The 15,662-nt window shown below is 43.8% G+C and overlaps 1 protein-coding gene across 4 annotated transcripts in view; it reads right to left on the bottom strand.

Annotated features, from left to right (window-relative positions):
- The window catches only part of rerea (arginine-glutamic acid dipeptide (RE) repeats a), a 146,491-nt gene that overhangs the window by 101,460 nt on the left and 29,369 nt on the right, over positions 1-15,662 (bottom strand). For 2 of the 4 annotated variants that reach the window (XM_033629294.2, XM_033629297.2), the window contains exon 1: positions 5,862-6,433. The exons of 1 other annotated variant lie outside the window; for it this stretch is intronic. The gene's annotated coding sequence lies outside the window, so the exon portion shown is untranslated. Of the gene's footprint in view, positions 1-5,861; positions 6,434-14,594; positions 14,676-15,662 lie in introns of those variants that run through there. One more of the 4 variants, XM_033629296.2, reaches the window with a different exon arrangement.

Genomic DNA, 15,662 nt, shown 5'->3' with positions numbered 1-15,662 from the left:
CCGCTCCTGAGGAGGCAGGGACGTACGGTGGATACTGGAATACATACTCTGACAGCCCACTCATCATTAAACATACACTTAATGGACACAGGCTACTGATATCCAATATATGGTGGGGGGAAATATGCCGTTTCTGCATAGGTGATTGCTGAATCCCGCAGAGCGTTTCATTTTGTTGATGTAGTAAGTAAATGAAAATTAGGATTGGTTGGGAAAACCACACATTATAGCCTTACAGCAAGGATGGGACGATGGGTGATTTTATTGTGCATCACAATAAAAAATACACTCCCAATAAGTTGGTGGTGAATTTCCATTTTCTGAATAATCATGTATATGTGTTCAGCAGCACCTAAAAACATTGATGGCCAACCAATAATAAAGCCATGTAAAATGGCTGCATAAGCACCAACCTCAAAAAACGTAATGATCTCAATCAAACACTGGCATTTTTCATATCAAAAGATATGATACCATTTCACATATCTGAAAACCCTACCATTTTAAGCTCCTAAGATTTTTTTCCAACTAAAAAGAATGCTCATTAAAAAAACATGTCTCCAATCTATGAGTGATTCTTCTTAAATTGATTGTTTCGGTGCCATTTTAAAGGTCCAGTATGCGGGATTTCGTGGCATCTAGTGGTGAGGATATCACATTGCAACCAGCTGAAACTTCTCCCGTGTGTCAAGCATTAACTCCCAGTTAGAATTCCTTCACTGTTCAGAAGGTTTTTACCAGGAGCCGAATTATCCACAGAGGTCTATTCTTCTCCGAAACAAATGGACCAGGGGATCAGAACCAAAAAAAAAAAAAACACTGAATGAAGCAGTTTAACATTGAAAATCTATGGTTTTCCGATGCTGTTGGGAGCATTGTGGAGGGGTTGCTTACTACAGTGGTCGACGCGAAAACACAAATGGCCCTATCTAGAGCCAATGTTTGGTTTGTCCATTCTGGCTACTGTAAAAACATGGTGTTGCAACATGGTGGATTCCTAGTATGAGGACACAGTCCCTATGTAGTTATAAATGGATCATGCAAGGGGAACAAAAACACCACAACTTTTATTTTCAGGTGATTATACACTGAGGAAAATATACTAAATTACTCCCGGTATACACCCCAAAAGCCTACGCACTGGACCTTCAAGTGCTTGAAGCAAACTTTGATATTTATCGTGATGATATCGCAAATTGCAATTATTCTGGCCAGGGTAACTGTGACATGACATTTTCATATCGCCCCATACCTAGTATATAAAATGTACTTTCCTGGCAAATGAAGATTTATGTACCATTGCTTTATCTCCCCCGGACATCGGCATGTGTGTTTAAACATCACGGCGGGATTGTGAGGATGTTCTTGTTGAAGTGTCAGAGCTGGTGTCAGAGGGACAGTCAACAGGGAGGACGAGAAGGCAGCGAGGACACACAGGCTCCATCTGACGGTGTTCGGAGCAGGCGGCCCTGTGGGGACCGCCATTCCACTTTATGACCATGCACTGAATTAACAAGGCCAGATGTCCCCCCACTTAACATGTGTGAAAGTGCCCTCCGATGGGCTCAGCTGCTTTAAGGATGTACCGACAGAGTGGGGGGAAAAAGGAGACAGGGCCTATTTTCAATTATCCCAATTTCTCACTCATCGTCGGCTCCTGAGGTTTATGTTAATTAAAAGATATCGGCCCCTTTCTCTGCGCACACAACAAATTAGATGGAATTTTCGACGAACAATCAAAGCACCTCTCCAGTCCTTCATCACTCTCTATTTCAGTAGTCACCCACCAGAGGGTACTGCCTCCTTAGCAGTGCTACCACTGTTTCATGTGTACTATGTCAATCAGTGGCTAATGTATTCTAAATGCGTCACTGGTGAACCACTATCTGCAAGGACAATAGGTCAGGAAGTGGGGAGCTGGTTTGTTCCATTTAGAGATGAAACCCATCTAAAGAATCAACAAGACCTGAAGAGATTTATCATCACTCCTCAAAACTATGCGTCTGCGTCTCTGTGTAGGGGGATGGAAATGACACCAACAATGGTATGGAAGCCATGACTTCTCATTGATTTTCCGCCTGGCTTTATATGACACGGCGGCTCTTGCATTTCTGTATTGTTGGGGTCAAAAGTGGGAGGGTAACTGGGACCCATAGTTTTTATATGGCTAAGATAAGCCACATTCACACAACCAAAAAGCCAGAGTTGTAATTTCCCTAAATTTATCTGATCAACATCTCAGTTTGTTTTGAATGTGTCAAACATCACATCTGTTTTCAGTTATGCAGCGTATTATAATAACAATTGGGTCATTTCTTTGTAATTACAATGGGATACAGTTGAGTCATTCAGACTATTACCCCAATGGAAAAGATATCAAGACCCCAGCCGACTTACTCATTAGAAAGACAATTAGAGGCCCGCCAACACTGCATCAATTACAATTTCTCTGATTCTTTATGCATTACATCATGCCGTTTAAAAAAAACAACAACACACCGACAACCTCTGAGTGTTTTTCTACCAGCCAGCAACTGCCATCATCCTGACACAGGGAGGAAAAAAGGGGGCAGAGACGCAGCGTGGTGCAATCCCAGTGAGGGCCATCATGCGAGCAGATTAAATAACGTTTTTCCAATGCCCTGTCAAACATTCAGCCGCCTCTGAGCAGCTAGACAGCCATTACAGCCTCACTCTATGAAGCATCTCTCTCTCTGTATGGTCGGAAACAGCCTCTTTGATCCGGATATCGCCCCTCAGATTCCTCAGAGGTGACACTCATACACGCGCCTGTATGTGAGCTGAATGTTTACTAGCTCTCTGTACCTTGTCAGCGGTGAGACTGGTGTTTATGAAGGGGGGTGACTCACGCCGCTACTATGATTCCCTTGGTTTACATGAATCAACATCGCAGACTGCGGACTCAGACCCAGATCAAATTGCACATCAGATTTAATTTCCTACAAACACTGGTATGAAGCACTGCAAATAGAGATGATGTGAAATGATACCAATAGCAGTATGGTAGTGTGTACATAATTAAGATTAAGACTGCTATATTCTCGTCTGATAGCAGCCTCACCATGAAAGCCTCAGTGCTCTTTTCCCATACGAATCCCACACTGCAGAACAACTTTGGCTCTTGTGTAAAACTCCATTAAGAGGTCTGACCACTTCCTCTTTCATACACTCCACAAGAAGTGAAACTAAATGGATATCCTAACCTCTGGGGAAGTGAGGAAGATGACATTTCTAAATGTGTTTGGAAAGACAAGCTATGCAAGTTTTCCCACATATTAGAGTGCGTTTAGCATGACATGGCCACACCAAATGTGTGTTAGACTGGAACCTCTCAGTTCATTTTCTATTTCCAAAGAGGCGTTATCAATGGCCATGGACCAAAATGCCTCTGGACACAACTGGATAGACCTACAACCATTCAGAGCAACGAGACATGTGACCCAGCGCTGAGCTGACTACAGCCTCCAGAGATGAGCTGTGATGGTGTAGCATCAATACGGCTGTTTACAAAAATGCCTTCACTGTGTTCCACTTTACTGAGCTACATATAGGTTGGTAGTGTCTCATGTGAGTGGGTGCACGAGCCAAAAATGCAGTCAGAGTGTTTTGCGTAAAGCGCGACGGCTCTATAAGTTGTGAGTCATCATCTTAGACACGCCTGATATTAGATAAATAGTTGTGATTGGCTCAAAGCAGATCAGGCTGGCTGGAAATCTGTCTGAGCGGGAGGGGGACCAGACGTATCCACCAGAGCAAATAAAACATGAGCTTGCAGATTTGTCTGGTTCCCAGGCTAGTGTGTGTTACCCATATCACCCAAAACTACAACTGTCACACTACTGGTTACCATTTCAGACACAGGCCTATTACTTAAATAAAAGACTAATCCTCTTCAGTTCACTGACTACCCAACAACAGCCAAAACATCTATGGTCTTAAAGGGGGAAAAGCGTTCTACACACAAACCAGAAAAAAAAAGCCTCAGAGTCACGGATATGACCAGAATTTTCAAACCCGGTCTTGTTTATGCTGCCGTATTTTCAGCCAATATTGGTGGCACAAATAAACTCATATGACAAGTGACATCACCTTAAAATTGTCAATAAAAAGGAAAGCAAAGTCTGTTGTCTGTAAAATCTTCACACCCCATCTGCTGATGAGATCTAAATCAAAGATCACTCCTTTTTAAGATTAGAGAGAACCAGCTGGCAGTTCAGCGCTGCGAGTTACAGGGACACTCAGAGAGACAACAACCACTGTTAACTTTTTAACCATAATTGCACCTCGTGACTTATACAATGCCTCGTATTCACATTCACGTGATTTTTAAAACCGAACGAGCCTCAAATGTTCAAAGCATTTTTAGGAGGAGCAAATGTCCTTTCTATGTTCCAACAATAGTCCATTATCTGCTGTGCTTGTGCCATACATTAGCCCATGCGGTGTCGTCCCACTCAAGTGGATTAATCACATCTGAATCATTAAGCTAGAGGTCACTTCTCAGCTAGCGGGGGGACAAAAAATACCACAGGAAGATGGGCATGGTGGAGATTAGCTCCTCACAATTAGCAATGTAACATCTGAGTCCATGTAATAGCTCGGTTAAAAAATGCAGCAGCAGGGGAAAGGATTTCAGGAAGGGATTGTTTTTATATGGCGGAGATTGAGGGCAATCACTGCTTCTTTCCCCCTCCTCATCCTCGATTTGTATCTTGTTTCAGGGCTGAAGCTTTCTTTGTGCTTATGTGGCCACATACCCTGTGGATTTAGCTTCTGACTGGAGTCACATGAAGACTTACTATGACCAATTTTACAGTAATTTAAGTAAACAAGCCCTCCTCCCCCCCTCTTCTACTATAACTGGAAAACATTAGATAAGCTGCCTTTCAGACAAATAACTGTAGTCTGCTTTCAAATCCTAAGCTGCCCCCTCCTAAACACACACACACACACACACACACACACACACACCAGCCCCCCCTTTGCTCCTTTCAACAACAGGCACAGATCTCCCTCCACAGTGAGAGCTGCATGTGCTCGGGCCAGAGTTCATAGCCTCTGGGGTGCTGAAGGGGGGAAGTCAAGTTAATTTGGTGGTCCTTCAACAGTTTGCTGGTTGCAGCCGGTCCCCTGCACACGGTCCCCCTTAAAACACTCAACTTCTTTCCATTATTACACTCCAATAATCAATTTATGACACGAGCACGGCTGTAAATCCAACAGCCAATCCCTTTTATGTGAAACTTGGGGAAATCCCACCCGTTCAAAATTTATGTAGCACTGACTCATCAAGACACATTTCAACATTTTTTCCTGTCAAAAATGCAACTTTTCTCTCCTCTAGGAAGTTGATTGATTGCTCAGACACACACACACACACACAAGTAGTTTTTTGTCTTTGATGTGTGTTTCCTGGACAGCAACGTTGCTATTTAAGCTCTCACTTTGTTTACTTCATTATTCTGACTTTAAAACCATTAGCTGCTGAAGCCTTGTTACAGGCTGCTCAGGTCATGGAGGTTGCCTGAGGGTCTGCTCCACAGTCCAGAGAGAAGAGGAGCCAAGTTTTACAACAATGCAGCCAACTTTCAGCTCGCGGGAGTACTCAAAAACATTTGACTCGAGGTCACACACGCTTCCTATAAACAAAAATAGGACACTCTACGCTTTAAAGTCTAAGTGCCACCCGGCTTTATTCATCAATATTGCTCAAATTCAGTTTTTTCTTTTATAATCACACACACATTGCTCTCCCTGTCTGCGCCCCCCACCACCTCCTCCTCCTCCTCTTCCTCCAACCACAACCGTCCTGCAATCTTTTTTTGTATTCAACTACTCACCCGCCAGTCTGGTGATTCTTGGAGTCCCACAGACTGCTGCAAACAAGTTCAAAACGCGATCCTTGCCCGAGATGACCCACCGAACTTAACGCCAGCTGGGCCAAATCCAAGAACCGGGACAAAACCAAGGCGCGCACGGACACTTTTCTTTCCTCCTGTTTTAAACCCACTGCCCGCACGGAGGGGCTCGGGCGAGCACTTGCTTCAACAAAAGACGGTTTCACTTTACTGATTTACAGTCCGCGTCCGATATAAAGCCGAGCAGAGGCACCGCACCGTCAGCCAGTCCCCCCGTGAAACTGCTCCTATTCCCTCCGGCCGTGTTGTTGTCGATGATAGTGTCCACATGAAAAAGTAACACAGCGCTGTTAGTTGTTTCGAGGGGTAGGAAACCAGCGAGTTCGCCGTTTACAGGCTCCGCTTCCTTTTTCCACACACACACACCACGCATACACACACATGCATGCATACACACGCGCGCTCTCTCTCTCTCTCCCCCTCTCTTCTCTGTTTCCTATGCACACACACTCTCCCTATCGCTCCCTCCGTCTCTGTAAACCCCCCCCCTTCTCCTCCTCCTCCCCTCCTCCTCCTCCTCTTCAGCTGTTCAACAGACGCATCCACATGGCTGACCTAGTCTTTCTTTATCCAGACACTAGTGAAGGAGAATTACCCCGACCACACTCAAAAAAGAGGAGAAGAGAAAAAGCAGAGCGAAACAAAAACATGGACTGGATTCAAATAATCGTCAGGGACAAAAGGGTGGTGGTGGTGGTGGAGGTGGTGGTTGGGGGGACGCCAATGGGGCTGCTGATTGATGGCAGCCCCGTAGGGAAACGCAGCGCGCACAGTGCGTGTGTGTGTGCGCACACCAGGAAGCGAGATGCACGGCAGCCAAAGTGGCCCCGACCCACCATCATCAACCGATCAATGGTAACGCTTATGGGAATGTGACTGAAACACTAAAGCGAGACAATGAAAAGCAGTGAAAGCTTGTAGTAGTAGTGCCCTGTTAATAACAGCTTAATGGCACACTACATTTTTCTCCCTGTGTGTGTGTGTGTGTGTGTGTGTGTGTGTGTGTGTGTGTGTGCGCGCGCAAGGACACATTTTAACGATTGATACATAAATACATTAACTGATTTATATCTGAAAACATTAGCTATATGCATCTGCTTGGGGAAAAAAATACACAAGAGAAGAAGCGGATGAATGCTGCTCAGGCTTGTGGAGCTCATTTGCATTTTTGGATAATGAATTAATTAGTCACCCCACCCATTAAAAAGGCAGAAACAAGCGGGGATGATAATGTGAGTAGTCCATTAGCAATATTTGGGAGGCTGATTTTAATGGCTAGCCTGTGCGTCGCATCAAACGTGATCCTGGTTATTTCCCTCATTTTGTGGTAAAATATACATTATGTTTTAATGAAAAGAAATCTGACAGTCTCGCTTACACATAAGAGGAGGGTGCAAACAAAGATGGCCTGCTTTAAGTTATAAATTAATAGGATGATTTCCATTTCACCAAGCAAGTAGCTTGACACATTTTCATTGTCTTAAACATGATATTATTGGATCACTGTCAAAATCCAATTACGTAAAGCAAATAGTTTGAGCACTGGGGTGTTTTGTTTTTTTTGCACTAAAGCCAAACACAGGCAGCAGGAGAGACGGGCAGTGAGGATCAATAGCAATTGAGTTGAGGGTGGTGTGCAGGGGGTCTTTCATTGTGCTGCAAACCATGTTGGTTGCCTTCGTTTCAATAGCAGAGGGTGGGGAGTGTGCAACAAAGTGCTGGTAAAACCTTTTCCAGCTCCTGAGGCATCTGTCCTGAGAAGTCGTACTCCCCCCCTCCACGTAGTAACCTAACACCATGGCAGCAGCAGCTCCTCCCTTATCACTGTATGTATACATTTCACAAGGTCAGTGTTTATGATATTTACACACAGTCTGCCTCCTCTCCTGAGTTACACAAACATCCAGAGGATCCAGGGCTGATAGGGAGGCAGAAATGCATGTCAATCTCTGTTGAAGATACACAATCAAAGATAGAGGGGTATTTCAGGCTTCATAAGTGATTGTATCACGTGTTACGCAACAAGAAAGCAGCCAACATTTTCAGCAGGTCGGTGAGGCTTAAGTTGGGCCAAGACAGCAGTGAAGGGTGAGCACAGTGAATCCTCTCTGAAGGCAGTGCAGAGCAAAGCTGGATTGGCTGGCGGGGCAGGCTCCCCTCCCTGGCAGATGAGATCCCATTATCAGGGAGACGAGAACTCCACCTCCAGGATTTCACAGCTCCTCTGTTTATCACATGGCTCTGTCAAGTTGGGCACCATTAACCGATAATGAAAGGAGACAACCGGTGCAGTTACAAGCAAAGCACTCCACATTCTACAGGCCTAAGCATGTATCTGGGAAGCTGACTGTGTCTATTCAATTCTGTTCAGCATTCAAACGGCCCATCACAATACCTTTTCCCTGAGCACCCCCTTCTACAGCTCACAGTGCCTTCGATCCCGGCAGAACAAAAACTGGTTACTTGCTGCCTCTTTCTGAATTCAGAGGAAATGAAATCTAACGGAGCCGAGCGCTTGCTCGAAAGAGAAAATGACACTTTGCTGCAACTGTCTTTTTCCTAAAGATTATTAAAGGAGAACAATTCCTTGTAAGAGCTAACAAAACCAGAGGGGGCGTATGAGAGGAGGAAAAAAGGCACAATAAAGCAACACAAACTATCATTTTGAAATATGTTTTCTTCATCCACATCAAACATAATTAGTACAAGTGTTACTAAACAAAAAGAGTGCAAGACAGCCACTGAATCAAAGGCCAACGCGGCCCCCTCCTCACCCCTCCCCAGTCTGACTACTCCATTTATGGTTTATAGGATTCTGTAGCCACTTGCGCTCATTAAAAATGAATACTTAACAAAAGCTGTGGCTGACACACACTGTTTGCTTTAGCCTGATTTCTCCACACTGGAGAAAAACAAGCCACTCAGAGGCAGCAAACACAGAGAGCAAGCGAGGGAGAGAAAGAGAGAAAGTGCTCGGCGATACAAGTAAGTCAGCCAGTAGCTGAAACAACAGAAAAAAGCGACATGGATGACTGAGCCAAGCCTGTGAGAGACTTGGCAAGCCTCAGAGGCCCTGGCCTCTTAAGCACTCATATCTAGTAACTTCATTTAATACATTCACCAGGGATGAGCAGACAAGTTGAAGGAAAAAGGGACTGAGAGAAGAAAACAGACTTGTAAACCAAAAGGAGGGTTAGGTTGTAGCGGTGGTGGGGGTGTACTTCAGAAGCTCGACTTTAACACATGACTAAATCTCCACAGTGTAACAAGCTAACTTCCCTGCTGCCAAAACATAATGCGAGGAGGGGGAAAAAAAACGGATGTGCTAGATTGAACCTTGAGACCATTTTACCATTCTCAGGCAGGTATTATCTACAGGAGCCGTTCCTCTCATATTAAAAACTTGAACAGTGCTTTTCCAGATGGGGCTTTAAAGCAGTGACTCTCTCCTCGCCACACGTACTAAATCCATAAAGAACAAAGACTCTGTGTGACTGCTGCTTGAAGTTACTGTTCCTCATACTGACGGCAAGTGCTGATAGGCCTCTCCCTTCACTGCTGGCAGGCAAGCAAAAAAAAAAAAGCTGACTTCAAATCATTCATTGCCCCTTTTAGCCTTCATGGATTCTTAAGAGAGCACTTTACAAGTTGGGGGAATCCTAAGGGAAAATAGGGTCTTACACGACTAATTAAAACACAGACTTTGCCTGGAGGGGGTTGAGAGAAGGGGAAGCAATAAAACAATCCTCTCCAATCTCCCAACAAAGTAACTCAAGGAAATTACTCAACTAAATATGGTTAACTGCACGCTTGTGGATATGAAGATTCAAGGACTATTGCTTTTGCTAAAAAGAACAGTACTTGACAGAGTGAAATTTCATTAACTAAGAAAAAGAAGAAAGGACCTTTAAGAAATAAAGGTTGCACTTTTCTCTACACAAGCAAACAGCCCTGTTATGGTGACAAAAGACTAACTGAAAATCAAGATGTCCTCTGGAGGCAATCCAAACAGACAGCTAGTAATTAACCTGCTACCTAGCGAGCCTTTATTAGCGATCATTAACACAGTTGTAAAAATGTGAAAGAAGCCAAGGAATGGTATTTCACTTCAGGCAATCAGTGCAAGGTCTAGCCTCGCATAGCTATCTTGTTTACATAGCTATTCACAGTCACATTTGGCAGCCTCGCAACACTCTGAAAACCAAGACACTTGTAGGCTACATATGTCTAATCTCTTTGCCAAGCTACACAAGCTACTCAAGAGAGTGAAACTTGCTTGCAGCAGCCATTTGGTAAAACTATTGCATATTAAAAAAATGAATGTAAGTAAACCTTATTCCAGATGGAAGTATCTGCCACCTGGCAGACAAACTGATCAAATGTTAGTGAGAGGAATCACAGCATTTTCTCTTTATAAAATACAGTAAAACCCGACTACTCATTTGCAGACTTTGATATATATTAGCAAAAAAGCAAACTGCTCTTGACAGGAGCTCACACTGTCAACAGTTTCCGTTAGATAACAGCTTGCTGAGATGCAGAGTGAAGCTAAGGTAAAAGAAGATCAGCATGTGACATGCTTATAAACCAGAAAAACCAACTCTCTGTGGCCATACTCTCACGCAAATAGGAGGTGACACAAACAAATGCACATGTGTAATAACTTAGATGCTGTTTCACTAAGCCCCTGATTTTCCACAGATATTCTTCGAGCTCTCACATGGACTGTCTGTGTCTGTCTGATTCTCCAGGCAAAACAGGGCCTCATTCATCTGAATAAAAGAGCAGTTCAGCCTGCCGTGGCTGCACTGAGAACAGACTCTGAGGAATGAGACTGTATTTCCAAAAGGGCCATGGAGAGACAGAGTGCGGGCTGTGGCGAAAAGAGGAAGTTTACATTTCAGGCAAATCCTTTTGTGAACAAAGACACAGCGAGATAAACAAACAGTACATGTGTCTGATGCTTAGTTCTGGAAGCAGTTAGTAAAATCCTATTCCGGCAGGGTGAAACTCTGTTTAAAAGTCATCAGCAGTCGGCTGAGCACATGGGGTCCGTGGTCATGAAAGCAAAAAGAGAGAGAGTGGCGGTTGGGGTGTGTGATTCCTGTGTGGTTACTGTCTCCAAGCTAATCTGCTCAAATAGCCTATGACTGCTCCATTTCACACAGAGCACATGGCTGTCTCACCTCCATACACTGCCACCCTATGGACAGTGAGCGGAAGTGCAGCTTCATGCTGTTAAAGGAGTCTGAGTGGGGGAGCTGAGGCTCATAATGTGTAAAACAAAAAAAATTAACTCCCTACACTATAATTCATGACATGCGTATTAGGATACTCAATATGGCGCAATGGCCCACATGGCTGTAGCTTTTTTTTTCTGCAGTACCAGTGCTTATTCAGAAATCAATTACCCTCCTCTGGTCACACTTGGCTGCTCTCAGTGTGTAAGCTAATGATTCAACCATCTAGTTTACAGATAGATAGTGATAACTAGAATAAGCACATCCATTATAGGTCACAAGAACAAAATACTCAAGTCATTCAAGCTAATTTTTCACATCTTGAATTTTTTCCATCTTGTTTTCCTCACATTCCCTTTTTTTCAATCTGGCATGAATAATAGCAGAGAGGTAATCTCAAAGGCAAATGTACGGTCAGTGTGTCAACACTGGGTGCGGTGAGAAAAGGATGTGTTATTCAGGAAGACAGCACACAGACAGGGTGTTGAGGCTGTGTTATGAGATTAGGCTGTTTTTTGTGGGAGCGAATGGGTAAAATCTGTCTGTGTGCAGTCGGAGCAGACAGTTGGGAGATCAGTGCTGAGGTCAAGAGGAGCCACTTAGCTGTGCTTTGGCCTCCCAACCCCTACAGCGTGCAGAATCAACCGCTCAACTGTGGGAGTAGATAAAAAGCTTGGCAGCAGTCTTGCAACTGGAGACGGCTACATTTACTAATGCATGCAGGCTTTATTTATGGCTTTTTAAAGGTACAAAATGGAAATTAATGGGAATAGGTAGGAAGGTGGGAAGCTTGCTCATTAGCCAGAATATATATTAGGCTAGCCTCACTAGTGCAGATCCCTAAAGACACTAAATCTGGAGGACTGTTATAAACAAACAAACAAAGCAATAAACAACCCTCACTAAAACCTATACCTCTCAATTACAACTAAACCGTGAAGGTCATTTCTGATTTTTCTTTCAGCTATTATCACTATAACTAAATACACAAATTAATGAGATTTAAACCAGATGTGACGCTGTTTCCTCCCTACCGCACACATTATTACAACAGCAGTGAGACAAGAATAGCTGTCCCTTTGATGTGTCTGGTGATGAGATAATGTGCTGAAATCTGAGAATAATATGTTAGGTGTCATTTATGATTACATGGCAAGCTCGCTACTCTTTGTCTTTATTGTTTGGACTTATGAATCAACTGAGCATGGAAGTGTGTTTCTCATTATGCTGTTGTGGACACACAGAGAATTACTACTCAGAAGTGGTGAGCTGGAAATTCTGCAAATTGCTTGTTTGGATGCACATACTCTGCATAATGCATGAAGCATCTAACATATAATAGATACTGTGTGTGTGTGTGTGTGTGTGTGTGTACGCGCCTGTAAGAGATAGCGAACAAGTGGGAGAGACTGAGGAAATAACAGACAGGCCAACGCTGTTGATATTCGACATTGAGCAGAGTGGAAATCTAACATGCAGCACGCTTACTGTCTTTATAAAAGGAACAGTGGGGAGAGGAGGGTTGGTGCAGCATTAGCTCCTTGAGTCAGCTCGAGGAAGAGGGATGGATGGAGGGAAAGATGGATGGGTCGCGTGAGGGAAGGAGAGACTGAGCGAGGGAGGGAGTGCAAGCTGTGGCGCTCTCCCTGTTCCTGCACACATCAGCAGCAGGAGGGCAGGGATGCGCGGAGGCCACAGCGAGCCAATTACCAAACTCATTAAGTAACCTGCTCGTCGGCTTTGAACTGCAGCCCCCACCCCAATATGGTGACTGAATTCTCCGCCACTGTTCTGGACATTCAGATAGGCGCTGCTCTTACTCTTCCAACTCTTTTTTTTTTTTAAAAAATGGCAGGAAAGGAGGGTGTAAATAGCAAAACGGTAATCACACTTTCACATGTGTTTATTGGAACTGAAAGTGCAACGCAGAATTGCAAGTGAAACCGCAATTGAATACTTGGTAGATTGACGAACAAAGGAAAAAATTAGGGCTGACTCAAACGCCTTGAAGCTTCGATTGTTGCCATGGTAACTAATGGCCAATCAAGCAGCAACCTCCAGGGCAAAAAAATTAAGCTAACATGGAAGTGCCAAAAACTGCAGTTCATTAAATGGCCGCTTGAGGCTGACACCAGAGGCTAGTCGCTCCCCTTAGACCACCATGTTAAAATGTCCAATTTCACAGCAGAAATAAACGTGTTTACAGCCTAGAACGAAAAACGTTTTCGGTCTCTATAGCTAATTTCCCCGTTCATGACAACTGTACAGGGGTTGAATATTTATATAACTCACCCGTTCACAAATTATCACGGCTTAAAGTTATACATAATTAAGTGCAGGACGCTTTGAGTGAAAGGCTGTCTGCCAATACTGTCTTCTCAGTCAGATTCACCCCTCGCTCCTTCATAGCTCCAGCCTCTCGCCTAACTACGGTCACTTCTGGGTCCAAAAACACAAGACGGCTACATCTGTAATGCCGAACCCGTAGCTTCAAAACAGTCGTTCACAAACCAATAACTGACCTCATGGTAGTCACATCCATTATTTTTACAGTCTATGATCTAAAACTAAATTTGAACGCTCATTTCTTTTACCCCAAAAACAGGCCATAAATTAAGAAATAGTGATCCAACATAATTCGTTATGTATCAACATTATTTATTGGTTATTCTCGAAACGGAAACTTGAGAACTTAGTGGTAGGCCTAGTTTGCTAGCAAGATGTTGACGAAGTCAAGTGTCACGAGTAGTTTCAAAATTTACAAAGACGACCCCAAAAAGTTGAGTGCCAAATATGCCCAAGGAAACTGTCATATCAAAAATCTACAACTAGATTGGCAAATCACCTGAAAAGTTTAAGTGATAGCTTAGCCATTAGCAAAGTATTTTCTTTCTCTAGCTGTTGTTGCTAATGTTACTGCAACCAGCATGCTAACAAAGTGGCTAATGATGATGTTATTTTAGATGCATCGACTGATGTTTCAAAAAATGTCCTCCTGTCTCTCAGTCCTCCACCTCCCATCGCCCAAAAACTGATTATTTGTGGACATTTCTCACTGAAGCTTCAATGCCCCAGAAGTGGTATTTGCCACAGCTCCAGAAATAATACATCCAGACACAAACACAAGAGTAGGTTAGCATGGGTTAGCAGTTGAGGGATGAATGAGTGCTGACAGGCTTGAGCCTTTCTCTCCATTGAAAGCGAAAGTAGGGGAAAGATGGCTGCAAGGGGGGAAGACAAAGCACAATGAGGGGTGAGGATGATGATGGAGAGGAATAAGGCTGGGAGCACCAAGGGCAGGTAGAGTACACAACCAAGGACCATTGGGTGGGGCAGGAATAGAAACGTTTTGGGGGGGGGTTAGAAAGCACTGTGTTAGTCAGCACTCCAGTGTCACAAAGCACTGTTGACTAACCTTGACTGCATTCACCTCCTAGCTCCCTGCCACACTGCCTCTCAACAAGTATTGACACAACGACAGTCTGCAAAAGAAAAACTGAAGGGGAGGAACAGACACACACAGAGGACAGAGGGAAAGAAACGTAAATGATGTGCAAATGGAACAAACGAGGTGATAACAGCTTGACAGTAGAGGTGTATGCATGGGTGAAGTCGGCAGCCATATTTGGCGTAATGTTGAACACATGGTGAACGTAACCACTGAAAGTTGTTGCGCACACACACACACAAAAATAATAATACCCCTCACAGTGCAGTTAACATTTTCTACGAGGAGACTGTGAGCATTTATTCCAAGCCAGTATTCATTTCCCTCTTCTCAATAAACCTCTCTGGATACACACAGATCGAGGCACTCATACCTGCTACACACACTGTTACACACACACACACACACACACACACACAGTCCCCCCACCCCTGAACCTCCCCCATTATCCCATGAGCCCTCTCTTCTCTGCCTTGCTTGACAAGAGCTTGGAAATAAAAACATCACAGCTCTGCCTCGCAGCACCTGTTCAATAACATTGACATTTCACATTCAGCATCCGCACACCGAGAGATTCCCTGCATTTACTCTCTTTAACACCCAGAAACGCAACACACACACACACACACACACACACACACACACACACACACACACTATCAATCTGCTACATTTCAATGCAAGCATTTTAATACTGCACAGACTGGGGATGTGTATATGTATGCATTTTTGTCCTGCACGTGCACCTGCTAGGGTTGCAACTGAATGAGATTTTCATGGTGCGATAAGTGTCTCAGAAAATACCACGGTTACACAGTGCACGGTTTTATACAGTTATATTTATTATTATCAATTACAATAACCCTTGAAGGAATGTAAACAGGTGGGTTTTTCAGGTTAAACCAACCCTTTATCATTTTCAAACCTTTAAACTATTTGTCAAAAACAGAAGTGCAAATGTCTGACAGGAAGTGGAGGAAGAAAGGCGATGTGCACATGTGGTTGCTTTTATTTTAAAAATACTGTACTTAAGCA

The sequence above is a fragment of the Epinephelus lanceolatus genome, chromosome 8 (assembly GCF_041903045.1).
Source record: "Epinephelus lanceolatus isolate andai-2023 chromosome 8, ASM4190304v1, whole genome shotgun sequence".
In the NCBI taxonomy this organism is placed as follows: domain Eukaryota; kingdom Metazoa; phylum Chordata; class Actinopteri; order Perciformes; family Serranidae; genus Epinephelus; species Epinephelus lanceolatus.
The sequence above is the reverse complement of the archived record's forward strand: the minus strand, read 5'-3'. Positions and strand labels throughout refer to the sequence as shown.